General features: G+C 45.5%; 1 long non-coding RNA gene across 2 annotated transcripts in view; it reads left to right on the plus strand.

Annotated features, from left to right (window-relative positions):
* LOC142830925 (uncharacterized) overlaps positions 1–26509 on the plus strand; it is a 138191-nt gene that overhangs the window by 677 nt on the left and 111005 nt on the right. The window lies entirely within an intron of this gene.

The following is a 26509-nucleotide window of genomic DNA, read 5'->3' on the forward strand; positions in this document are numbered from 1 at the left end:
CTCTCCCCTCCCCCAGTTCAGGACTGCCACAGTCCCAAGACTCCCCCCCCCCCAGGAGCCCTTTGGGGAGAGTAGAGGGAGAGCTGAAGCTTCCTCCCTCCCCCCACCTCCCATTCATACATGGACATTTCTGAATGTCCATTTCTCTTAATCAGGGACTGAGGGGAAAGTGCAGTTTGCTGAATTCCTCTCTCTGGTTGGGGAGCACATGTCTGTCTGTCTGTTCAAGAACTCCTCTTAAACTGTAAGAGCCAGGACCACCAAATTAGATACACAATTTCCTCTTATCATAACTTAAAGCTGTACACTTTGCTCTCGCCCCATGACAGGGACAGGAAGGGGAAGAGCAAGTAGCGTCCTGGTATGAATCTCGACGGAGGGAGGGCATTCAGACTTCTGCTCTCCCCGTCCACCTCCTACACATACACATGCACACATATCTAGTCCCCTGGCCAGAACCACCCCCCATGCTCAAGCCTGACTCCCACACACCCCATTCCCTGAGCCCCTCCATGACAGCAGGTAACTGTGCTAGTTATTTATAATTTCTCTCTATATATAATTTTTTTTTCCTGTGGGATGACAGAATGATGTCCTCATGTCAGCATCAACAGACTGGGAGGAAGGGTAGGCGACAGTGAGAGAGATTTCCCCCAGTGGCGCTGCGATGCCAGGGGAGGAGGTGGCAGCAAGGCAAGGGGAAGCCGAGGGAGCGTGGAGCTCTGCAGAAAGGAGGGGAAAGCCCACCTAGCCACAACCTGCACTATCAGTGGGCGGAGCATGGGACAGCCCTGAGCGCAGGGCAGCAGCCACACCACAAAGGGCTCTTTGAGTGCTGCCTGCCTCCCTCACAGGCAAAGATGAAGCAGAGGGAGCCCTGCGGGCAGCATGGTCCTCACTCCTGCCCTTCCACCCATCCCCCTCATTCACCAGTTTCAGCTCAGCCCCCACCCCCCCCCCTCAATTCCCTGCAGCAGGGAGCCACTCTGGTGCTCCAGCCTCGCCCCCTCAAGCCGAGAGTCTGCATTCCCACCCCCCTCACTCACTGCCCTGCTGAGAAGCAGGAAAAGCCTCCTTGAAGCACATCTCTGCACTGCTGTTCCCCCAGCCAGGGAAGGGGCAAGGGAAGCAGCAGCATGTGGGGAGCCTTGGGTCTTTCTTCCTTCCCCCCACAGGAAGCCCGTGCTGGCACTTCAACCTCACGGGAGTAGGGGGGCGAGGCTGGGGGTGGTGAGACTGGAGTGCCAGCGCAGGCCCCCCGCACAGCCCCAGCCCATTCACTCACCACCCTGCCAAGACCCCGCACCTCATCCCCCTCACACACTGCCCTGTCGAGACCCCAAACCCCTAGCCTTCTGACTCACTGCCCTGCTGAGATCCTACACCCCCAGTCCCCTCACACACCCTTCTGCTGAGACCCTGCACCCCCAGTTCCCTTACACTCCTTTCTGCAGAGACCCTGCACCCCCAGTCCCCTCACACACCCTTCTGCTGAGTCCCTGCACCCCCAGTCCCCTCACACACCCTTCTGCTGAGACCCTGTACCCCCAGTCCCCTCACACACCCTTCTGCTGAGACCCTGCACCACCAGTCCCCTCACATTCCCTTCTGCTGAGACCCTGCACCCCCAGCCTGCTCCTGTGCCCTCCTCTGCTCTTTCACCCTTCCCCCGGTCAGACACCTAGCCCCAGCCTGCTTTTGCCCTCTCCCCACAGCCAGACACCTACCCACTGTGAGAGGGGGGTTGGCCAGTGTAGTGAGCAGGGGGTACAGCCCCCTAGTTACATTTAATAATAGACTAGCAAACATAGTGTAGCACAGTGACTATAATTTTGTGCCTCGGTAGGAAAAAATATACACCCTATGATATTTTGATTTGACTCATTTGCCTGTGATCAGCCTAAAAATATCTTTAAGTAATCACTACCAACACTATCAAACTGTAGCATTCTAAACAATGTTGGTCCAAATGTTTTGACTTTAGATGATATTTGGGGAAAAAACCAACCAGTAACTTCTATACAATTTTCCTTCTGTTTTTGGACAATTAAAAACTAATAAAAATACTCTTAAATGTTGAAATTTAGTAGTTAAAAACAGAAGTGAAGATTTCAAAAAGAATTTCACAATTTTTTCTCTTACCCTGTACCCCAATCAGATCTACTTTTGGTATTAGATTCATAGCTCAATTTTTAAAGTGCTTAAGAGACCTAGTTCTATATCAAAAGAGATTTAGGCATTTGGAGTCATATTTTAAAGATATTTAGGAACCTAAAGATACTGTGAGGTGCCATCCAGAATTTTCAGAACACCAAACAGTAGTTAGACGCCTTATGCTTTTTACTATCTCACCAGGTGCCTCTTTGTATCTTTAGGCACCTAAATACCTAAAAATCTGACCTTATGTGCCTACTTTTACCCCACATCTTATTCATTTTCTGGATTCAAAACAGCCAGAAAGAGTCTCCATTTTTAGAGGACAATGACCAATCTAATAATGATCTATGCTTGTTATGTTAATGTTATTTCAAGGTTTATCATACACTGGGAATCTTACCGACACTACATAAGCATAGAGGGATGCTCTCTGCCTCTGTTGGTTTACAATCTGACCTCAGAAAATATACTTCAAACACACCAGCCTGTAGGCTGTATCACCAAACTTCAACTGGTGTTTAACATATGCTCGGTCCTTGGTGACATGCTTGGAATGGAAAGGACTTGCAGCCAGAGGAAACAAGGGATGGACCAGAGAATTGCACTGTCACCAGGAAAAGGCAGGTCTATGTGATTGGGGACTCCCTATTGAGAAGAATAGACAGGCCTGTAACCAGAGCTGATCCAGAGAACAGAAGGGTGCGCTGTCTGCCAGGTGCTAAGATACGGGATGTGGAACTAAGGTTGAAGAGGATCCTAAAGGGAGCGGGAAAGAATCTATTGATCATCCTTCATGTAGGAACAAATGATACGGCTAGATTCTCGCTGGAATGAATCAAGGGAGACTATGCCAGGTTGGGGAGGACGCTTAAGGAAATCGAGGCTCAGGTGATCTTCAGTGGGATTCTGCCTGTTCCTAGAGAAGGGCAACAAAGGTGTGATAGGATTATGATGCTCAATAGGTGGCTCAGGCAGTGGTGCTATAAGGAGGGCTTTGGGATGTATGGCCACTGGGAGGCATTCATGGACAGAGGACTGTTCTCTCGGGATGGACTTCACCTAAGTAGGGAAGGAAACACACTTCTAGGATGGAGGTTGGCACAACTGATTAAGAGAGCTTTAAACTAGGAATTTGGGGGAGACGGTTGGGAGATGTCCAGGTAATCTCTACGCTAGATTTTAGCATTGAGAGGGAGGAAAACGAAGTAAGACAGGATATAGCCGGGGGTAGGAGAATGGACATAAGGAGGAAGGGCAGAGTGGATACTAGTCTAATAGGTCATATTGGAGGTACAATGTCCATGCCAAATGGGGTAAAGAATGTGAGTGAGGTGAAACAGCAAAAATTAAGATGTTTGTACACCAATGCGAGGAGCCTAGGTAACAAAATGGAGGAACTAGAGCTACTGGTCCAGGAAGTGAAACCAGATATTATAGGAATAACAGAAACATGGTGGAATACTAGGCATGACTGGAGTACAGGTATTGAAGGGTAAGTGCTGTTTAGGAAAAACAGAAGTAAAGATGGTGGAGTAGCATTGTATATCAATGATGAGGTAGATTGCAAAGAATTAAAAAGTGAAGTAATGTAGAAGACAGAGTCTGTTTGGGCAAAAATCACATTGGGGAAGAAAACTATTAGATCCTCCCCTGGGATAGTGCTTGGGGTGTGCAATAGACTACCAGGATCTAATCTGGATACGGATAGAGACCTCTTTAATGTTTTTAAAGAAGTAAATACTCATGGAAACTGTGTAATCATGGGAGATTTCAACTTTCTAGATATAGACTGGAGAACAAATACTGGTAATAATAATAGGGCTCAGATTTTCCTAGATGTGATTGTTAATGAATTTCTTCATCAAGTAGTTGTTGAACCAACAAGGGGGGAAGCCATTTTAGATTTGGTTTTGGTGAGTAGCGAGGACCTCATAGAAGAAATGGTTGTAGGGGACAACCTTGGCTCAAGTGATCATGAGATAATTCAGTTCAAACTAAATGGAAGGATAAACAAAAATAAATTTGAGACTAGGGTTTTTTATTCCAAAATGGCTAATTTTAATAAATTAAGGAAATTAGTTAGGGAAGTGGATTGGACTAAAGAATTTATGGATCTAAAAGTGGAGGAGGCCTGGGATTATTTTAAGTTAAAGTTGCAGAAGCTATCAGAAGCCTGTATCCCAAGAAAGAGGAAAAAATGTATAAGTAGGTGTTTTAGACCAAGTTGGATGAGCAAGAATCTCAGAGAGGTGATTCATAAAAAGCAGAAAGCATATAAGGAGTGGAAGATGGGAGGGATCAGCAAAGAAAGCTACCTTATTGAGGTTCGAGCATGTAGGGACAAAGTGAGAAAGGCTAAAAGTCATGTTGAGTTGGACCTTGCAAAGGGAATTAAAACCAATAGTAAAAGGTTTTATAGCCATATAAATAGGAAGAAAACAAAAAAAGAGGAAGTGGGACCGCTAATCACTGAGGATGGAATGGAGGTTACGGATAATCTAGGCATGGCCCAATATCTAAACAAATACTTTGCCTCAGTATTTAATGAGGCTAATGAAGAGCTTAGGGATAATGGCAACATAACAAATGGGAATAAGGATATAGAGGTAGATATTACCAAATCCGAGGTAGAAGCCAAACTCGAACATCTTAATGGGAGTAAATCAGGGGGCCCAGATAATCTTCATCCAATAATAGTTAAGGAACTGGCACATGAAATTGCAAGTCCATTAGCAAAAATTTTTAATGAATCTCTAAACTCAGGGGTTGTACCATTTGACTGGAGAATTGCTAATATAGTTCCTATTTTTAAGAAAGGGAAAAAAAGTGACCTATGTAACTACAGGCCTGTTAGTTTGACATCTGTAGTATGCAAAGTCTTGGAAAAAATTTTGAAGGAGAAAGTAGTTAGGGACATTAAGGTTAATGGCAACTGGGACAAATTACAACATGGTTTTACAAAAGGTAGATTGTGCCAAACCAACCCAATCTCCTTCTTTGAGAAAGTAACAGATTTTTTAGATAAAGGAAATGCAGTGGATCTAATTTACCTCGATTTCAGTACGGCATTTGATACAGTACCAGATGGAGAATTATTGGTTAAATTGGAAAAGATGGGGATCAATATGAAAATTGAAAGGTGGATAAGGAACTGGTTAAAGGGGAGACTACAGCGAATCATACTGGAAGGTGAACTGTCAGGTTGGAGGGAGGTTACTAGCGGAGTTCCTCAGGGATCAGTTCCGGGACCATTATTATTTAATCTTTTTATTACTGACCTCGGCACTAAAAGTGGGAGTGTACTAATAAAGTTTGCGGATGACACAAAGTTGGGAGGTATTGCCAATTCAGAAAAAGATCGGGATATCATACAGGAAGATCTGGATGATTTTGTAAATTGGAGTAATAGTAATAGGATGAAATTTAATAGTGAGAAGTGTAAGGTTATGCATTTAGGGATTAATAACAAGAATTTTAGTTATAAGCTGGGGACACATCAGTTGGAAGTAATGGAAGAGGAGAAGGACCTCGGAGTCCTGATTGATCACAGGATGACTATGAGCTACCATTGTGACATGGCTGTGAAAAAGGCTACTACGGTCTTGGGATGCATTAGGCAAGGTATTTCCAGTAGGGATAAGGAGGTGTTAGTGCCATTATTCAAGGCATTGGTGAGACCTCATTTGGAATACTGTGTGCAGTTCTGGTCTCCCATGTTTAAGAAGGATGAATTCAAACTGGAACAGGTACAAAGAAGGGCCACTAGGATGATCCGAGGAATGGAAAACCTGTTGTATGAAAGGAGACTCAAGGAACTTGGCTTGTTTACCTTAACCAAAAGAAGGCTGAGGGGAGATATGATTGCTCTGTTTAAATATATTCGAGGGATAAATGCCAGGGAGGGAGAGGAATTATTTAAGCTCAATACCAATGTGGACACAAGAACAAATGGATATAAGCTAGCTATTAGGAAGTTTAGACTCAAAATTAGGCGAAGGTTTCTAACCATCAGAGGAGTGAAGTTCTGGACCAACCTTCCAAGGGAAGTAGTGGGGGCAAAAGACCTATCTGGCTTCAAGATAAAGCTAGATGGGTTTATGAAGGGGATGGTTTGATGAGGTAACACGATCTTGGCAATTAACTAACCTTTCACTATCAGTGGTAAATAGGCCAATGGTGAGAAGATAGGAGTTGCTATAGAGAACTTTTTTCTGGGTGTCTGGCTTGTGAGTCTTGCCCACATGCTCAGGGTTCAGTTGATCGCCATATTTGGAGTCGGGAAGGAATTTTCCTCCAGGGTTGATTGGCAGAGGCCCTGGAGGTTTTTTGCCTTCCTCTGTAGCATGGGGCACAGGTCACTAGTGGGAGGATTCTCTGCATCTTGGGGTTTTTGAACCATCGTTTCAAGGACTTCAATATCTGAGATATAGGTGAGAGGATTATTCTAGCAGTGGGTGGGTGAGATTCTGTGGCCTGCATTATGCAGGGGGTCAGATTAGATGATCAAAATGGTCCCTTCTGACCTTAAAGTCTATGAGTCTATAAGAAGGGGTAGATTATTTCAAGTGTATGGGGTATCATGAAAAAAGGCATAAAAAGGGAGGTGGAAGGAGGACACGGATAGTGAGAGGTTGGGAACAACATAGGCTGCAGGAAGAGGAAAGCATGTGGTAGGCCAGATTTTCAAAGGAGCACAGGCCAAAATAATTACCCATATTTTCTCTTTTGATTATCTGTCCCTTATTTAGATGACTCAGAATCTGGCCCCAGTTGTGTGAGATGAGCACCAGGGAATCTTGCCCCATTGTCTATTGTTACAGAGGGGGCAATTTGGGTACAGGACCCCCATCAGCTGCTTTGGCCAGCCAGTCAGGCAAAGAATCCAGATTTTCTCATTTACTGTATATCTTCTCACATACTGCTGTTGATTACTATTGATTGCTGCTATCCTCCCTAGCCCGCGACCTTAGCATGTGAATTAAAGCAACTTAAAACTCACTAACCAAATTGGTGAGTGACGTACTTGGCAACAAGGAGAAGTGGGTTATTCCAATAACTCACTAACTGGTCCATGTCTCCCCAGAGTGCATCCCATTTGTCTGAACACACAAATAGCCGTGCTCTGTAGCAAACAGGCTGCAAGGCAAAACACGCCAAAAGTCAATGGATTTGCACTTAAATCGGATCTACTTGGAAGTTTCCCTCAACATGAATATCCCTCTTTAAAGCTAAGAGAAGCTGCCTAGTGACCCCTTAATTCCTGACTTCCAGCTCTGACATTAACTCTAAGGCAAGTGTAATCTTCTCATTTTGATGCTAAGGGCCCAATCCTCAGCCACTATAGGTCAGTGAAGCTGCATTGATATAAATGGTGCTAAATCAATCCCATCTGAGGATTTTTCCCTTGCGCCTTTTGCTCTGAGAAAGTGACTTCAACTGTGTACCCAATTATTATTTGTTGTTTATATGTCAGTAGCTCAAAAAATGAGTAACGTTAGTTCGAACCAAGGGGTTTGGTTCGAACTAACGCATTCCGGTGCACACTTTCACTTTCAAAACAGGTGTTGATTGGAGTAACGTGCTGGCGAGATCATGCTAATGAAGGATATTTAAATCCCCACTTCACTGACTATTTTGAATGCCTACATTTGCATCCCTACTTCGAACTAGGGTGCAAGTGTAGACATACCCTCGATGTCCTGGGCCTAATTATATTAGGTGCTATATAAACACAGAGGAAGATGTGGTGATCTCTCCTGAGACCCTAAAATTCTAGACAATATGGCCTGGATCTGGATTATGTTTCAAGTGAAGCTGAATGAGGGCAAGGTCTTGGGTTCTAATTCAACAGTACTGAAATGTGGCAAGCTGTTCTCATGACTTTTCAGCCCCAAATGACAGATATTTCATGAGATCAGATTTTCTGCTGCGGTCTGGGTATGAACATGGTGGCAATCTCACAAGAAGAACTGAGCTCACAAAGTTTCTGCCATCAGGAATGTTGGACATTTTGTAATGCCCATTGTATCAAGGAACTCCGTGGAGAAATGTTGGCTGCATATAACCCAACATAGTCCTTTTGGTTCTGGATCCTGCATGGACTCAAAACTACAGGAGCCAAGTTAGAGCCAGCTACTGGAGAATTACCCAATACTAAAGAGGGGTTGGGTTTAAGGTTCTAGTTTCTATGTACTCATTTCATTTGGCCTTCATTTCATAAAACAGCAAACGTTTTTGGAAACAGTCCCATTTAGTTACACAGATGGTAAAATAACCCCCAGTCTCTTTCATTGAATTACCTCCAAAATGTCTAAAGCCTGTTAATGATTCTGCAACTCCAAAAGGGTTTAATTTCCTTATCCCCCAAACTGTGCCTGCCGTTACTCTCCCTTTGACAATCTGGTGAGCTGGAAGTGGTTTGACATAACTAACTAAATACCATGGAAGGAGCTTGATAGTATGTCTCCAGTGCAGCGGAGAGGTGTGATTCCCAGTGTGGGAAGACAGACTTGTGCTAGCTCACCATCAGCAAGTGAACTAACAATAACAAAGTGGACTTTGCACAATGGCAGCAGTCCTGGCTAGCCTCCTGAGTCCAAGCCTGCCCAAACACTTGCGTTCAAACTCAGGTTGTAGCCGATGCCTCCAATTGTGCCACAAAGTCCAAACTACTGTTTTTAGTGTCTTACCTTGAGCTGACATACTGTGAATCTGTCAACCCATGCCGGCAATCACACCTCCCAGCTGCAGTGTAGACATATCCCAGGTGAGAAAAACTAACAGGGTTTCTAAATATTTTGCGTAAGGCCCAAAGTATTTAACTTGATGCTTAATTGACTGCACTTTACCAAGCAACAGTCTGATGATCTCTGTAGTGCTAGGAAATATGCAAATCTCAGAAGGGTGAGGGATAGGGAGGAAAAATGGACTCTGATACATTTGTCTTCATTTCTTTATGGATTTTATTGCAGTGTTGTAATTTATTTCCTCCCATTTATAGGCTTTAGCATTTTGTGTTACTTTTATCTTTGTTTTATCTCCCATCTCACAACCCGTTTCACCTCTGCACTTGTCCAGAGCCGCATCTGTGAGTATTTCTACACTGCACTTAAAAAAACACAGCTGGCCCACACCAGCTGACTTGGGCTAAAGGGCTTATGCTTAAGGGGCTGTTTAATTTTGATACTGGCATTTAGGCTTGATTACAGCCCTAGCTCTGAGACCTTCCCTCCTTGCAGGGTCCTAGGACACAGGCTGCAGCCTGAGTCTGAACATCTTCACGATAATTAAATAACTCCTTAGCCTGAGTCAACTGGCACAGGTCAGCCATGGTTTTAGGTGCAGTGTAGATATACCCTGTAAGGTCAAATCAATTTTGTGAATGACATATCATCTCTCCCAGGGCATTGCAAGTGAACTGCCCTTTTCCAAGACACTGTACAGCCTCAGATGGCTGACTTTAATAGTCATGGTTACTTTGCATGCTACAATGCAAAAGATGTTAACAGTTTGTTGCAGGGCTATTGTGTAACAAATAGTTACATTTTTTATGTTCCCAACTCTTTTAAGTCCTTTTTTTCCCATTCATTTTTAAATATTTTCTGAAAAACAAATACCCCTCAAGGCCAGGCTGGCTCATTAAGCACTACGTGAATGGCAGTTGTTATTAATGATTTTATAGCACCCACGCTTGTGCAACACACTGAACAGAATGTAAACAAGGATGGAGTCTCTTCCCATTTATGCTGGCTTTACACTGAGACAACTCTGTTGACTTTACATGAGAACTATGGAGTTAATCCTGATTTAAACCAGTGTGAATGAGAGGAAAACCAGACTCATACACTTCAGGTCTGTTCCCAGAGGAACTGGCTGTTTAAATGATAGATGTGACAGGCAAGTGGGGAAACAAAATGACCACCAACTAGTAGTGGGGCAATGTTTGGTACAGGTGCATGCTCATTGAAATCAATGATTTACATTAGTTATGGATCTGTCTCTTCTCATCTCACTCAATAGGCATGTGTAACTCCTATTAGCGTTGTTGTACCTTACCCTCCAATGCTAGTCATAAAAACCAGCAAGGTCACACAGTAAATGCAGGCGTCACGTGTACTAAGTGTCAAGATCAGCAGTAGTTGGGTTCATTAAACTGACGGTTTAATCCCAGCTATAACTCCCATTTGGGATGCAGTAGGAAGTCGCTGTTTCTTGTTGCTTAAGCACAGGTCAGCAAAACAAAGAAGCTGAAAGCAGTAGCAGCACTGCCCAGCCTTTAACCTAGACAGACAGCCCTCTCTCTCCCCCTTGCAGAGAGCCCTACTTTGGGTACCCTTCACAATAACTATCCATCCATGTTGCCTGTTGTTAGTTGGTGGAAAGTTCCAAAGCCAACATGAAATGTTTTCTTAGCAATTTATTACAGGGAATTTTAATTGGACTGTTGGCTGGAAGACTCATTTTAATTGGTTTTCACTTCCTCTATATCTTACTGCACTGGGGGTCTGTCTAAGGCCAAGTCCACACTGGTAAGTTATTGAGCAGCCCCCAGCTCTGTAACTTTCGCAGTGTCCACACTGGAAAGGCATTTAGTACACACTAGCTCTGCAGTTAACATGCTCTAGGTAAACCACCTCCGCAAGAAGTGTAGAGCTTGCTGTGCTCTGGATAGCACACTGGGTGACAGTGTGGACACTGTGGTGTAGTATTGAGTCATGTCTGGCCTCTGGCACCCTTTCCACAATGCATGGTCTGGCCTCTCTGGTCATCCATATGAACTCTACTGACCTGCTCAGGTGATCAGCATGGGCAGTGGGTGAAACTAGGGCTAGGGGGAGGCAATCCCTAAGCCCCGCCTCTTCTGCTTAAGCCCCTCCCTCCTTGCCATCCAGTGCCCTATGGGAGCCAAGGACTCCCTCCTTCTGTAGGGGCAGGCCACCCTTCCCCCGCAGGTGGTGTGCAGCCCCAGCTTTCCACCATAGCCCAAGAACATGTGGGAGGAGGGCAGATGGCATGTGGCCCCAGCCTTCCTTGGCTGGAGCACGGGGAGGAGAGTGGGAAGCTTGCAGCCCCAGTCGGAGCATGGCAGGAGAGTGCCCAGCACACAGCCCCAGCCTTCCCCGAGTCTGGCCTGAGCATGGGGATATAGCAGACAGCACAAATCCCCAGCTTTTCCTGAGTCTGGTCAGAGCATGAGATGAGTGTGGGCAGCATGTTGCTCAGGCCTTCCTCTGCTTCGACCAGAGCACTAGGGAGAGGGAGGAAGAGCAATGCCCAGCCCAAACCTCCCCAGCCCCTGGAGAGCTGGCAGCACAACTCCAGCCTTAGTGGGGCTGAATACCAGACAGCCCTGAGAGATACATACTGAAGGGGGGCTGGGGGCAAAGTGTGAGCGGGGCTGGGCTGGCAGTTTGGGAAGGCATTGACTTCTCCCATTTCTTGTACCCACTGCCCCTGCTGACCAACCAAGTTCTTCTTGAACTGTGAAAGTCACCTTCCTGTTTGCTTGGCAATTTGCTCAGTGCATCTCTCCAGCTGTCCATGACTGTTCCATATACCAGGAGAGCCTCTGCTTGGAGCAATGCTGAGGTGCTGGACCTCATCAGCATTTGGGGAGAGGAGGCTGTCCAGTCTCAGCTGCAGGAATTACAATATCTCCAGGCATATCTCTAGGTGCATGACTGAAAGGGGCCATGACTGGGATGCACTGCAGTGCAGGGTCAAAGTAAAGGAGATGTGAAATGCTTACCACAAGGCCTGGAAAGCAAAATGCCACTGGTGCTGCACCCACAACCTGCAGGTACCATAAAGAGCTGGATGACAGAGTTGGAAACAACCCCACCTCCACTCTGAAGACCCCATGAGGATACCTTAAAGGCTCAGGGGGCGTCTGACAGTGGACTGAGACAGGAAGAGGAAGTTGTGGCCGAGTATGCTAAGTGGGAGAAGGACCGTGAGCTGGAAGAGGACTTGGCATCCTTAGGGATTTGCAGTCAGGAGCTCTTTTGTACCCCGGAAGAGGTGAACCTCTCACAACCCTTGGAGACTGTGGATGATGCAACCAGTAAGTGGGTTTAGAAGAATTCAAGCAGCTTGCTGGGAGCAGGAGGGTTATAAAAAGGAGGCTAGGTTCCCACCACTCAGTGCTTGTTTCCCAAGCCCAAAAGTGGCATTCCACTGTGGTCAGCACCTCTGTGAATGCCACAAGAAAACTCATGTTATATATATGATACATGGACTCCTACTCATCCCTTTGCAGCTTCAGGAACAACTCGACTGCCGCTCATGACGTGTTAGTGAGACCTATCAGCATTTTTGTCAACAGATAGAGATCCATTCCTGCAACATGATGGAGGCAAGGAAACATATAGGATGCCATAGTCCAGTAAGAAATCGTAAGAGATGATGCTAGGACAGAAAAAGTTCACTTGAATGCTCATATTACTTGAATCCTTTATTTCTTTTAAGACACTGAATTTTAATTCAGGAGAAATGCTAATCTAAGTGCCTTGCTCATCCTGCCCCTGACCATGCATGACGTTGTTCACATAGGGAGCCTGGGGTGAGCTAATTAGTTTTTATTGGGGGAGGGGTACATTTGCAAAAAAGGACTGAAATTTTAATCTAATTAATTAGAAATTGAAAAACAAGAGCCATTCCGGAGGCAGCAGAGCTGGAGGGATCATGTTATCAATTGTTTGCTTGAAAACAAGCCTCTTTTCCAGTGAAAACTAGCCCATCTGAGAGTGAAAATAGTCCACATTGAGAGTACAGCTGGATTTTCATATGTTGAAATTTGACATTTAAAAGTCTCCCATGCACTCCAGGCAAAACTAACCCTTTTGCCACATGTGATCTGTGGATAAAAATGTGGGGTTGCTGGAGTCATCTTGGTGCCAGCATATTGGAGGGACAATCATAGAATCATAGAATAATAGGACTGGAAGGGACCTCGAGAGGTCATCGAGTCCAGCCCCCCGCCCTCAAGGGAGGACCAAGCTCCGTCTACACCATCCCTGACAGATGTCTATCTAACCTGTTCTTAAATATCTCCAGAGAGGGAGATTCCACCACCTCCCTTGGCAATTTATTCCAATATTTGACCACCCTGACAGTTAGGAATTTTTTCCTAATGTCCAATCTAAACCTCCCTGGCTGCACTTTAAGCCCATTACTCCTTGTCCTGTCCTCAGAAACAAAGAGGAACAAATTTTCTCCTTCCTCCTTGTGACACCCTTTTAGATATTTGAAAACCGCTATCATGTCCCCCCTTAATTTTCTTTTTTCCAAACTAAACAAGCCCAGTTCATGAAGCCTGGCTTCATAGGTCATGTTCTCTAAACCTTTAATCATTCTTGTCGCTCTTCTCTGTACCCTTTCCAATTTCTCCACATCTTTCTTGAATGTTGGTGAGGTAATACTTTTTAACAGATCAATTTCTGTTGGCTAGAGAAAGGAACTTTTGAGCTTTATATAGAAGAACAACAATTCAAGATAGCTTGTAAGCTCGTCTCTCTCACCAACCACAGTTGGTTCAATAAAATACAGTATCTCACCCATCTTATCTCTGTGAAAATGTGGCAATTTATTTCTAAATTAGAAAAAGTGTCCTTTTTCCAATCCAAAATGGTGGAAGAGATTTTGCTCCTAAGTGAAAGAGGGACCAATCATGAATCTAAGAAGTGATTATCTGGGAAACACGAAGGCATAGAAACAGGTGCTCAGAATGGAAATTGTTTTGCAGCCTTACCTGACATATTTGGTGTCAAGCAACTGCTATAAGAATGTTGGACCTGACCCTGTGCAATGCAGAGTATCTCCTGAGAGGTCCTGAGTGTCCTTGGTAATCATTGAGATGAATGGGAACCAAGGGTGCTCATCACAGAGTTTGGGCCTATCCTTGAGTTCATTTTCTATCCATGGTTTCTTCTGATTAAAAAAGACTGTTTTCTCTCTGTTGTTTACGAGTTTGGTGGTCCTCGTGACCCCTGTTCTGTCTTCTGAGAACCACTTTGACCACATCATCAGAGTTTCTCCTGTTACCGTTTAAGGAGCAGCGGCAAGTTGTGGTAATTTTCCAGTGAGACACTGAAATAGTTATTCATGCTTTTATCACAGCCAGATTAGATTATTTTAATTCTTTATTGGCCGGCTTCCCTCATGGGACTTTGTACAAGCTCCAGCTGCTGTGATATAAGCCCACTAGTATGTTTGTCTATTCTGCTCTGACCTCTGCCATGAAAACTGGAGAGATCACACTGATTTCAAAACACCTTTTTTATGTGCATAGCCAAAGTCAGATGCCTTTTCACTCATTGCAGGCCTGAATCTGTTACCATACTCACATTAATTTAATACCCAGTCTTTGAATAGCAGTTCCAGCAAAGCTGCTAGGAGCAAACTTTAGCTCTGTGGACATTCCGCCCTGAGATCTGTGCAAAGGCTGTGCAGTGTACAGCACATTAGGTCCCCACATGGTTTTACAGACTTTCACACTTAAAAAATGGGAAATGAGTGCCTAGAAAGAAGTACTGCTAAAAGGGGACTAGGGATCATAGTAGACCAAAGTTAATAGGAGTCAACACTGGGAGGTTGTGGAATCTCCATCACTGGAGATTTTTAAGAGCAGATTAAACAGACACCTGCCAGGGATGGTGCTTGGACCTCAAGGGATAGCCTCTCGAGGTCCATTCTAGTTCAAATATTTTATGAGCCTATGTTTTTCTAAATCAAGTGGCCCTACTGAGCCCAGAGTTTAGAATGCAGGCCTCCCATTTAGCTTTTAGTCAGTAAATCCCTACTGGGATTAAAGGGAAAAACTCTCAGGAAGGCCTGTATGACTTAAATGAGCTTTAATAAAAATCCAGTAGAAAATTACTGCATTGTCTGGTTTTATTAACTGTTATGTGCCCAATGATTTTTGATTTGTTGCGTGAAAGCTGCTAGACTCAGTACAGAGCTACTAGAGTCAGTACAGATAGGGCATGAAATGGCGTGCCATGGTAAATACAGCATGCTCTCCTGTTGTTTACCTCCTATGCAACTTTGATAGGGAATCTGTGCCTTGCACACAAAGAAGCAGATATAAGGAAGGGGACAGAAGGGGAGAGAGAGAGAGATTTAACATTGACTTTTTGTTTTAGCAAAAGACACAAACTTTTTGGTTTAAAGGGGAGGAATTAAAAATATAGAGAGAGTTACATTGACTTTACAAACTTCTACTATATAAAGAAGAAGAAAGGAGAAGTCAGAGTTGGGATGATGGCTGTCGTCCTTTTAAACACAAAGCATCTTGTTCATTTCAATTCTTTTCAGGAGCCTGAGGCAGAAGATGAAGATATGAAATTGTTTGCCATGTGGATTAAAAAGAAAACAGTATCTCCACAGACTGGACAAATCAGGATCATTTTTTTTTAGATCTCATCAGCTTTAGATTGCAGGTAAAATGAGATCCGCTGGAGCCCTGCAGGAGACTATTTTTTAAAATCCTATTCCCATCCCATTCCACAATACTGCTCCCACATTGTTTCTTGCATTGTTATCCCTCTCCCACCCGCAAAAACATTAGATCCCACAAATCCCATGAGGGACAGATTCCCCCATGCTACTAAAAAGAAAAAAAAGGTCAGTTAATATATTAAATCTATAAATGGCATTCAGACACAATTTTTACCACAAAAAGAATAAAGCAAGTCTTGTTTAAAGCAAGTAAAAAAAATACTTTAACTGCTGTTGTAATAGATATCAAATCTCTTTCTCTCCCTGACTTTAAGTATTAAACATTTTAAAATGTTTTCCTACAAATTGCCATAGTCTGGCCACAATACAGTACATTTTACTAGATCCCAGTCCTGCTGCATGGCTCTGATCCAGATCATATCCAATCCTGGACCCTGATCCTTGGGACCAGATGTTCTGAAGGATCCAAAGGACAGTATAGGTGTCTTTTTATGTTATCTTTATACACTCCCCATGGGGACATGGAACTGGCCTGAGGCTAGTTTGACATGAAGGCTATGTCTACACTACAGAGTTTTTTTCGGAAAAAACTATGTCTACACTGCAATCACATTCTTTCGGGAAAAAAATGGAAAGAACAGAGCGGTTCTTCCGACATTGGTAAGCCTCTTTCTACGAGGAAGAAGCCTTTTTCTAAAAGAGCTCTTTTGGAAAAAGGCATGTGTGGACAGGGAAGAGGGAGTTCTTTCGGAAGAAGAGGAAAAAGCACAGGTGCCCCGGTGGCCACTCCATCCATAGTAATAACAGCTTACATGTGAGAGAGCATCCATAAAAGCAGATCGCTTTTTTTGATACGCTTTGGCAGTGTGGACGCTCTCTTTCGGAAGAAGCTTTTTTGGAAGATCTCTTCCTTAAAAGCTTCTTCTGAAAGAAGCCTGTGGTCTAGACATAACCCCAGTGACAAGTTAGATCTAGGAAGAAAACATGAATCAGAAAGCAGTGCCCATTTATCACTATACACATGGCCTTAAAGTTCAGGGAAGAAAACATGACCTGTAAGGGAAGATTGAAAGAACTGTGATTGTTTAGTCTGGGAAAGAAAAGACCGAGAGGGGACCTCATCACACCTCTCGGCTGCGTCTAGACTGGCAAGGTTTTCCGCAAAAGCACTGACGTTCTACTGTCCGAAATCAGTGCTTCTTGCAGAAATGCTTTGACATTCCCATTCGGGCACAAGCCCTTTTCTGGAAATGTTTTTGCACAAGAGGGCCAGTGTAGACAGCTAAAAACTGTTTTGCACAAAAAAAAACCGATGGCAAAAATGGCGATCGGGGCTTTCTTGCACAAAACCGTGTCTAGACTGGCATGGACGCTTTTCCGCAAAAAGTGCTTTTGTGGAAAAGCATCTGTGCCAATCTAGACACACTTTTCCACAAATGCTTTTAACGAAAAAACTTTTCCATTAAAAGCATTTGCAGAAAATCATGCCAGTCTGGACATAGCCCTCAAGTATCTAAAAGGAGGAGGAAGAAAGATTATTCTTCTTAACCTCTAGGGCTACAAGAAGAAGCAACGAGCTTAAATTTCAGCGAGTGGTTTAGGTTAGACATTAGGAACAATCTCAAGTCAGGATGTTTAAATACTGGAATAAATTGCCTACGGAGGTTGTGGAATCTCCATCATCGGAAATTTTTAAGTGCAGGTTAGACAAACACTTGAGAGGGATGGTCTGCTCTAGATGATGCTTGGTCCCGCCATGAATGCAGGACGAAATGAAACCTGTATTATGTTATTAAATGACATTTTGGACTTGTGAAAGGACAAGATGCATAATAACCTTGATGGAAATTAGCAAGGACACCAGATCTCTATCTTGTGTTCTAGATCAGATTGTAAGTACGTGTAAACAAACTGCACTCTGCTTTTCCATGTTGACTAAAATTGTCTCATGTTTTATAGAAATAGAAAACTATGTCAAAAGCACAACACACTAATTCCTGAGGAGGTGGTGCAGCTTAAATATGAAAGTGGGGTCATGTTTTTATTTTACACCCTGAAGCTCTAACAGAATTGGTGCATTCTTGGGTAAATAATATTTGAACTCAGAACATGCATGGCAATGTCTAGTTTAGAGAAATGAAACCCGCATTATGTTATTAAATGACATTTTGCACTTGTGAAAGGAACTCAACTGAGAGAGCCCCGGAGAGTGAAGTTCTCTCTCCACGGAAAAGTACAACATAGGCAGTGGCTTGTGAAGCTTTTCCAGCACCTTAGTCCAGCCAATGTGCTTCAGTCATTACTTGAGCAATTACTTTCAAGGGTGAGAGGGAGTTCAGTTCCCATCTTTATTCATTCCTTGGCATCTCTGTTGAGACTGTCAACAAATGCTGATTGTGGGGGAGCTTGTGTGATGTCCAAACAGAGATACAGGACTCAGGCCACTGTCTCATTCCTAATAAGCCACAAAACACCTATTATGGAAATGCAAGTTTCCAGCATTACTGATACAAGCTGAACTGATCCAGTGACACAAGGTCTCTTTGGAACATCACAAATCCTCTAAGACATCCTGTTCCCTATCTTCTTGCAGGTTGTCATCAGCATTCAGATGGATGCCACAAACACATCACCTCTTTCCAGTCATGCCCAATGACAACAGCAAATGTCCCATGAATAATATGGGTAATTACAGTGTTATGACTTTGGCAAAGAACAACTGTAAGCCACATCTGAACTCCCAGGAAATGGACTGCTCATATGTTTCCATTCACAATTGTGTTCTCAATAGGATGTTCAAGTCGACAGCTAAGAATGTTAATGGAACATGTCAGTTGAAGGAAATGTGTTAGAGTTGTTAGATCTATTTTTACGATTATTAATTGCAAACGTAGGCCCCAATTAGCCAATAATTTGCAAATCAAATATTAAATATTTATCAAATTAACAAATATTCACCACACAGGGTGAGCAGCTTTCCAACTTGTGGAGTGTTCTCTAACTCTGCTTCAAATGTTCGGCAGGCTAGTCATTTAAGTCAGATGGTTTTGTTTCTGCTCTGATTGGATGACTGGAACCTTCTAAAAGAGGAGAGTAGTGAACAGCAAATAAGAAATATCATCTGGCAGGAATCATCATTCCTGCTAAAATTCATAAAATTGTTGTAATTTGGAGCATTTTCATTAAACCCCGTTAAGCCAGAAATAGTGTGTGGGGGGGGGAGGGGGAGGCGAAGAGGCAGATTTGCAGATATGATCAACAGCTAGTTCTTTGTACTTGCATAGCTTCTTCCACAGGATGGTCGGAAAGCACTTCATACACTTTCATCAATTAATCAGCACAACACCCCTGTGAAAAGGGCGCTAGCAGTTTACATGCAAGGAAGCTGAGGCACTGAGTGATGACACTGTCTTCCCCCAGATCCTAAGTCAGTGGCAGAGCTGAGGCTACAATTCAAAGCTCCCACAACCCACTCCTCTAATCCAGTGGTCCCCAACCTTTCGTGGCTGCTGGGTGTCCAGGGGCGGGTCCGCTCACGCACCGCGCTTCCGGGGGTGGGGCCACGCATGCGCCGCACGCCCGGGGGTGGGGGCCGCCCACGCGCCCTGAGCCAGCACCACACATGTGCCGCGCACCAGGGGTAGAGGCCACCCACGCTCTCTGAGCCCATGGCCGGCACCGTGCATGTGCAGCGTGCCCGGGGCAGAGGCCGCCCATGTGCCATGCGCCCAGGGCCGGCACCACGCATGTGCTGCGCGCCGGGGACGGGGCCAGCCCAGATGTTTCGGCGGGAGCACATAAATGCCCCAGCAGGCGCCATGGCACCCGCGGGCACCGTGTTGGGGACCACTTCTCTAATCTAACCCGCACAGCGTCCAACTCTGACATACATTTGAAGATGCTGGCTTCCTGTGATAACACTGAATTAATTGTAAGGAATCTTGTGCCCATTACTGTGATCTGCCCCTTCTTCCCCCGTGCTGGAAAAGTTATCTTTATGTCCTGTGTGAATATTGTGGCACATGGCAGACTGCGTGTACATTTCCCCACCATTTGAAGGGTCTTGCAACATTTAAGCATTGCCAGAGGTTCACAGGATGCCATTTCTGTCATAACACTGCAGACTCTTCTATTCTGTGCAGACCATTTGGGTTATGTCATGTGCACACATTGGTGTGTGAAAGTGAACGAGATGTTTCTGAGCTGATTGCTTCCTCCTCTAGATCAGGGGTTTTCAAAATTGGGTCATAGGCCCACACAAGTAAGTTGCTGGCGGGCTAGGAGATGCTCTGTTTATCTAAGCATCCATATGCATGGAGCTTTGCAGCTCCCATTGGTTGGGGTTTGCTGTTTCCAGCCAAGGGAAGCTATGGGAAATGGTGACCCACTGGGAAGCCCATGCCGCTTCCCACAGCTCCCCTTGGCTGGAAACTGCAAACGTCAGCCAATGGGAGCTGCAGGGCCTTGTGCCTATGGAGGCTTAGATAAACAAAGTGTCTTGCAGACTGCCAGTGGCTTAGCTGGGCAGGCCCACAACCCATCTTTGAAAAGCCCTGCTCTCAGCTGTGCCCTGATTCTTCAGCCCAAATCACTAGGAATTAAATATTTCTAACTCCCCCCCAAAAAACAACAACCAACCTCCCTACTAAAATAGAATTATACAAATTACCAAAAAGGAAGAATTTTGAACTCAAATTCTCCTCATAACCAAGCTGAGATGTAGACTACCCCAAAACAGACAAGGTAGGAGAGTCATTCGACGACCTTTGAAACACTCACTTGTAGCTAGGAGTTCAGCCATTCCCTGTTTATCTGCATTGCCACGAAAACCCTCTGCTCCACAGCCAGTAGCTGGAACTCCTACATTCTGCCGGTAACATCATAGCCACTATGGTATTGAACCGCAATGGAGCTGCAAGCTGTCTATGGGAATGAGGAAGTGGGCTGTAGCTTTGAACAGAACATTACAGCAGTAAATGTGCTAACTAAGGAGGTAAAGACTTAATTAAAAAACACATCAAAAATTACCTTTAACTCAATAATTTTTTGTTTTTCTTCATTTAAATAATTGCTCTGGGATGGGTCTGGAAATGAGGGATTCAGTACGCAGGCTGTCCTGGGGAGAGAAGACTACCCTGGCCCTCTCACACCACAGTAGCTTAGGGCCAAGTGGGAATCACCTCTCCATGGCTGTTGCAGCTCCAGTGGGCACAGCAAGGGAGAGGTGCATGTCCCCAGCTGGCACAGGTCTAGGTTCATCTGCCCCCTGCACTCCCCAGACACAGTGAGGAATGCAGCAAACTGTGAACTTCCCTGGTTCCCTGATGAATGGGAAAAGCCAGCAATGTTCCCCTATGAATCAGGTGTGTATGTGTGAATCAGAAGTCTCTCCCGTCCTCCCTAAAGAGCGCCTGAAGGTGGGAGGCTTGGGGCTGGGGAAGTCCCAGAAGGGCCCCTATCACCAGCCTGGGGATTCTGTCTTTTTTCTGTATGGGTATGTCTACACTACAGTGTTATTTCAAAATATCTTATGTCAAAATAGTTAATTCGAAATAGGTTATTTTGAAATAACACGTCTACACCCAAAATGCATTTCAAAATAGCGTTTTGCTATTTTGAAATAGCGTGTCCACACTGAGTAGACGCTGAATCGCATTTTAAGGGCGGCTGAAACCGGCTCTAGCCGGGCATCAGGTCAGTAGTTGCTTTGTGTGGCTGCTGCCTGAGGCTTGTGCTTAAAGGGACCCCCTCGGACAGCTGGCTCTCAGCTTTCCCTACTTGTTTGCCTACCTTGCTGAGGGACAGCAAAGCACTTTTGTCTCTGTTTGCTTTGGTTGCCCTGACTCAGGACACCACAGCACTTGGCACCATGGAGCCAGAGCTGCCCCTGGGCACACTGGTCCTCATTTTGGATGTCTTGCTGCAAGCCTGTCTGCAATTGCAGGAGACTGCCTGGCAGCATTTGCTGCAGCTCAACCCCCAGGCCCTCTTCCGGACCCTCCTGAGGGCTGGGGAGGAGCAGCAGCAGCGCCCGGATGCCAGAGTGCCCCGCCGCATCTGGAGGCTGGATACCAGCAGCGACTGGTGGGACCACATCATCCTGGAGCGCTGGGGAGACCAACAATGGACCCAGAACTTCAGGATAAAGAAGGACACCTTCGTGGAGCTCTGTGAGTGGCTTTCCCCTGTTCTGCAGTGACGGGACACGCATATGAGGCCTGCCATTCCCCTCCACAAGCGTGTGGCCATCACCCTCTGGAATAGCACACTGGATAGCTACTGATCCGTGGCAAGCCAGTTTGGCACGAGGAGATTCATTGTTGGAGCGGTGCTCATGCAGATATGGCAGTCTCTGGCCACTGTGCTTGGGGGGGAGGGGGGAGGAAGGAGGGGATGGGCTGCCCCAGGGAAAAGTGGGGGAGGTGGTGCAAGTCCCCTCCCCGGGAGGGTTTGTTCTGTCCCAGGTGCACTACAGACTGCCCACAGTGGCCAGGATTGCAGGGGGGGTTGCTCCTGGAGAGTGGGGGTGCGGGGCAGTGGTGGGGAAGATGCACTCTCAGTTAGTTATCCCTGGCCCAGCCCCCCTGTGCTAGGCGAGGACGGCAGGTCTCCGCACGATCATGTCCTGCTATCCCCAGAGTGTGGGCTGGCCCCTGTGCTGTATATAGTGTGGGTGTGGAGGGGCGGAAAGGAAGATGTGCCCTGCCTCTGCGTAGACGGGGCTTCTGGAGGGAGGGCATCGTGCAGTGTCCCTCCCGGGGTCAGGAGCATGTCACGTGCCTTCATACATACATACATATGGGTAACAGGCAAGGGCCCCTATGTGGCAGCCAGCTGGGGCCACATGCTCAGGGTGTCATGGCACATGCACAGGTTGCTGCGTGCTCCATGGTCAGCAAGGCCTACATGCACGGGCCCTGGGTTCCCTCTCGCTCCCCCCCTCTGCATAAGGGACAGTGATGGCACTCACATGTCGAGGGCTCCCTGGCCTCGGATGACACTGGCAACAGGCTTGCTGGGACAGCTTGGAGGTCCTGGGTGCGGGGCATGCTCCCTCCAGGCTCCTGAGGCTCCTGGCCATCCTCCTCCTTCTCCGCCTCCTCGGTGTCATGGGCAGGTCCCTCTGCCCCAGGATCGATGACCACCTGGGTGGCATGGACCATCTGACCCCCAGGATATGGTCCAGGGCATCATAATAGGGGTAGGGGTCTGGGTCATCCCATGGTTGGGAGCTGCCCCATAAGGCCCTGGCATAGGCCTGCCACAGCTCTTTTATTTTCATGCGCACTTGCTCCTGGGTGCACATGTGGCCTTTGGTGTAGACGGCCGCATTCCTGCATCTAGTGCAGAGATCGTGGACATTGGAGGCCTCCCCACAAACCTTAATGAGGTCCACGATCTCCACACTAGACCAGGAAGGCACCCACCTTTTGTGGCCCTTGGCAGGCTCCTGGGAGCTGCCAGCCTGCTCCTGGGAAGCGGTGGAGGGCTGGGTGCCACTAGTTTGCTGGCTCATGCTGGGCAAGGTGTACGGACTGCTGTCTCTGTGCTGCCAGGCTTGCAGCTCGCATAGGCTCTGAGGCAAGAGTCTACTGCTTTAAGGAATCCAGGGCTGGCCGGGGGAGCAGAAGAGTTTTCCTGGTTGTGCCCAGAGGGGTCACCAGGGCACCCTGGGAAAGGCTGGAGGCCCCCTATTTCAAAATAAGCATCTACACAGCGCTTATTTCTATTTAGCTATTTCGAATTTGGCGTTATTCCTCGTGGAATGAGGTTTACCAAATTCAAAATAAGCGCTTCGCTATTTTGAATTAATTTTGAAATAGCGGGTTTGGCCGTGTAGACGCTAAAAAAGTTAATTCGAAATAACGGCTGTTATTTTGAAATAACTTTGCTGTGTAGACATACCCTATGGTTTTATGCATCCCTGTAGGAACTGGGAGGGGAGTGGAGGAGGAGGGGGAAGCTTCAGTCTTTTTCCCTCCTGCACAATCAAATCCTTACTTTGCTTTAAGTCATGATAAGAGGAAGCTGTATACTGAATTTGGTGATTCTAGGAGTTGTGTAGGAGGAGTTCTTGAACAAACAGTTGGATGGGCAGATAGACAGACTTGCTCACTCATTCACAGACGGACAAACTCTCTCAAATATACAGTAGACTTTTAGAAAAGGAATCAAGGAGTTGAGAACCCAGTGCAGTGAGAGGCTGAGAGCCCGTTAGCCTTTTGTTCAACAGAGGCTCTCTCTGTCTTAGTGCAAGAACACTGCAGCCTTGCTTTTATCAGGCATGGATACAAAGTGACATTGAGACTTAGGCTGGTGGACGCTTAAAGATTGTGCTGGCCCAGCTGTGTCAATTAAGAGAATGAAAAATCAAATCCCTAACAGGTGTTGCCATGCTGGCAAAGGCCCTAGTGTAGACATGGTTACAGAGGCAAAAAAATGTCATTGTGGCTCTAAGGCCTCTTGCGTTCAGGGAGCTTGTTTAGGCTGCATTGGCAGAGAACTCTTGCCAGCAGGAGCTGGGTCGCTACTCAAGCAATTTGCGGGTATAGCTCTCCCAGCATAACTATGCTGTCAACCCTTTTTAGGTACAGATGAGGCCTTATACTAATATGCAGAGACAGGACAAACCCAGATCTTTTAATTTCAAGGTGAGTTCGATCTTTGAATCCATGGATCCAGAGGTGAATGTACGCAGGTGTGCCCTGGTGTGCAGCTCTGGCAAGAGCTGGCTGAGCTGCGGCAAAAGCCAGCAAGGAGCTATTTAAAGAGCTGGCAGGGACCCGTTGGGAGAAGCCTGGTTTAGATAGGGCTGGAACTTCATCAAAATCATCCACTTTGAAAAGATTCCGGTCTCAGATGTTGGAGATCTTTGAAGAGTGACATCATTTTGAACAAGATTTTAGATGCCCGTGAGATTTAAGCACCACAAATCTCAAATCAGTTCCATGGCTTGGTCGCAAACCTAATCGATAACTGGATCCAAACCATCTCCTTAGCCTGTCTCTGCAGCACAGCAGTTGTTTTGCTTTACTGTTTTCTCTGTGGTTAGAAGAAAAACTCCATACAGCAATTCAGTGGTAGATCCAAAACTAGAATTCACATTTACTTTATCCCAGAGTTTGCTTTAGCCACAAAGGCATCCTACCCATCCCATAAATAGACAATACATTGGAGTGTTTATATATAACAACAGGTGCTTGCTTTCCCCTACATACCAGAGAGTTCTCTGTAAAAGGTTCTTTATAACTTTATAAGAGATCCTTAACTTAGTCTCATTTTAAAGGAATAAAAGACGCCAGACAAAAATGTAAGCACCGAGAGAGATTTCAGGAGCAAATACTTACCTAAAGTTTCATTAAATTGTCCCACTCCCTTAGTTTTAACTTTGGAATGGCACATTTTTGAAAATTCCAAGATCATAATAAATTCCATTTTGCTGAAATAAACAGTGAAGTGCCAAAAGAGTGAGAAATTATCACTGATTGTAGGGTAGAATAGGATGATGGGAGGAGAGTGGTTAAAATGTCTCCAACTTGCCACTTCTGTACGCTACTATTTGTCTTTTGCTGCAGAAGTGCAACTTGTATACTAATACCCTAGTGAAAAATGAGCTCACGTAATTCTAGCTAAGAGCATGCATTCAATCCTGCTGGCACAAATGTTTTCCCTTCAGTTCCATAGCTCAATCACACACAGGCTTACTCATCCCATGACCACACACATCATTACAGCATCAGCCTGTGATTTGTTTTCTGCTGAAACTGGATGTTCCATAGCAGGCCCAACTCCCACTCAGTTGGCTGTGCAATTATAGTACTCTCACATACATGCCTCTTGTTCTTGAGCAGCAAGGATGTGAACGATGCTTACCAGTGTTCAAAGTGTGTCCGACTTCTGTGGGGCAAGGTGGAAGTTTGCCCAAACTGCAACCACAAAACAGACTTCCTCCATGTTCTCAAACTCTATCTACAATCCCAGAATGGGATCTATCTTCTAATATGACTAATACAAGATAGTTCTCAATAGTCTCCAAAGTTAGCACCCCATTGAGATGAATGGAACAGGAGACTGGCTATTCCCCGTGAAATGAGGAGTACCGCTGTCGAAAGAAAAGCCGCGTTCTTTCGATTTAATTTTGAAAGAACGCGGCTGTAGTCTAGACGCAGGTGAAGTTTTTTCGAAAAAAAGCTACTTTTTTCGAAAAAACCCTGCAGTCTAGACACAGCCTATGTGCTTATAGTGGCAAGAATAGCTAATGGAAGCTATATAGAATCCTAGAAATGTAGGTCTGGAAGGGACTTTGAGAAGCCATCATGTACTGCCCCCTGCACTATGGCAAGTTTAAATAAACAGACTATCTTTGGCAGGTGTTTATTAACCTGCTTTTAAAAATTGCCTGTGATGGAGATTCTGCAGTCTCCCTTGGAAGCCCATTCCAGAGCTTAACTTCCTTAAAGCTTCCCCTAATATCTGACCTAAATCTCCATGACTGCAGAGTAAGCCCATTGCTTCTTGTCCTACCTTCACTGGCCTTAGAGAACAAATGATCACCAACTTTTTTTGACAGCGCATAATATATTTAAAGGCTGTTATCAGGTCCCTCCTCCCAGCCTCAGTGTTCTTTCCTCATGACTAAACAAACCTATCTTTAAAGGTCAGGTTTTCCAAATCTTTCATCACCTTTGTTGGTCTTTTGTGGAGTCTCTCCAATTTGTCCGCATCTTTCCTGAAGGAAGGTGCCTGGAATTGGACGCAGTGGTTCACCAGTGCTGAGTAGAGCAGGACAATTACCTTCCATGCATTACATATGATACTCCTGTTAATATATAACAACCTCATTTTAGCCTTTTTTCACAGCTGTATCACATTGTTGACTTATATTCAATTTTGG

Source organism: Pelodiscus sinensis, chromosome 11 (genome assembly GCF_049634645.1).
Source record: "Pelodiscus sinensis isolate JC-2024 chromosome 11, ASM4963464v1, whole genome shotgun sequence".
Taxonomy (NCBI): Eukaryota; Metazoa; Chordata; order Testudines; family Trionychidae; genus Pelodiscus; species Pelodiscus sinensis.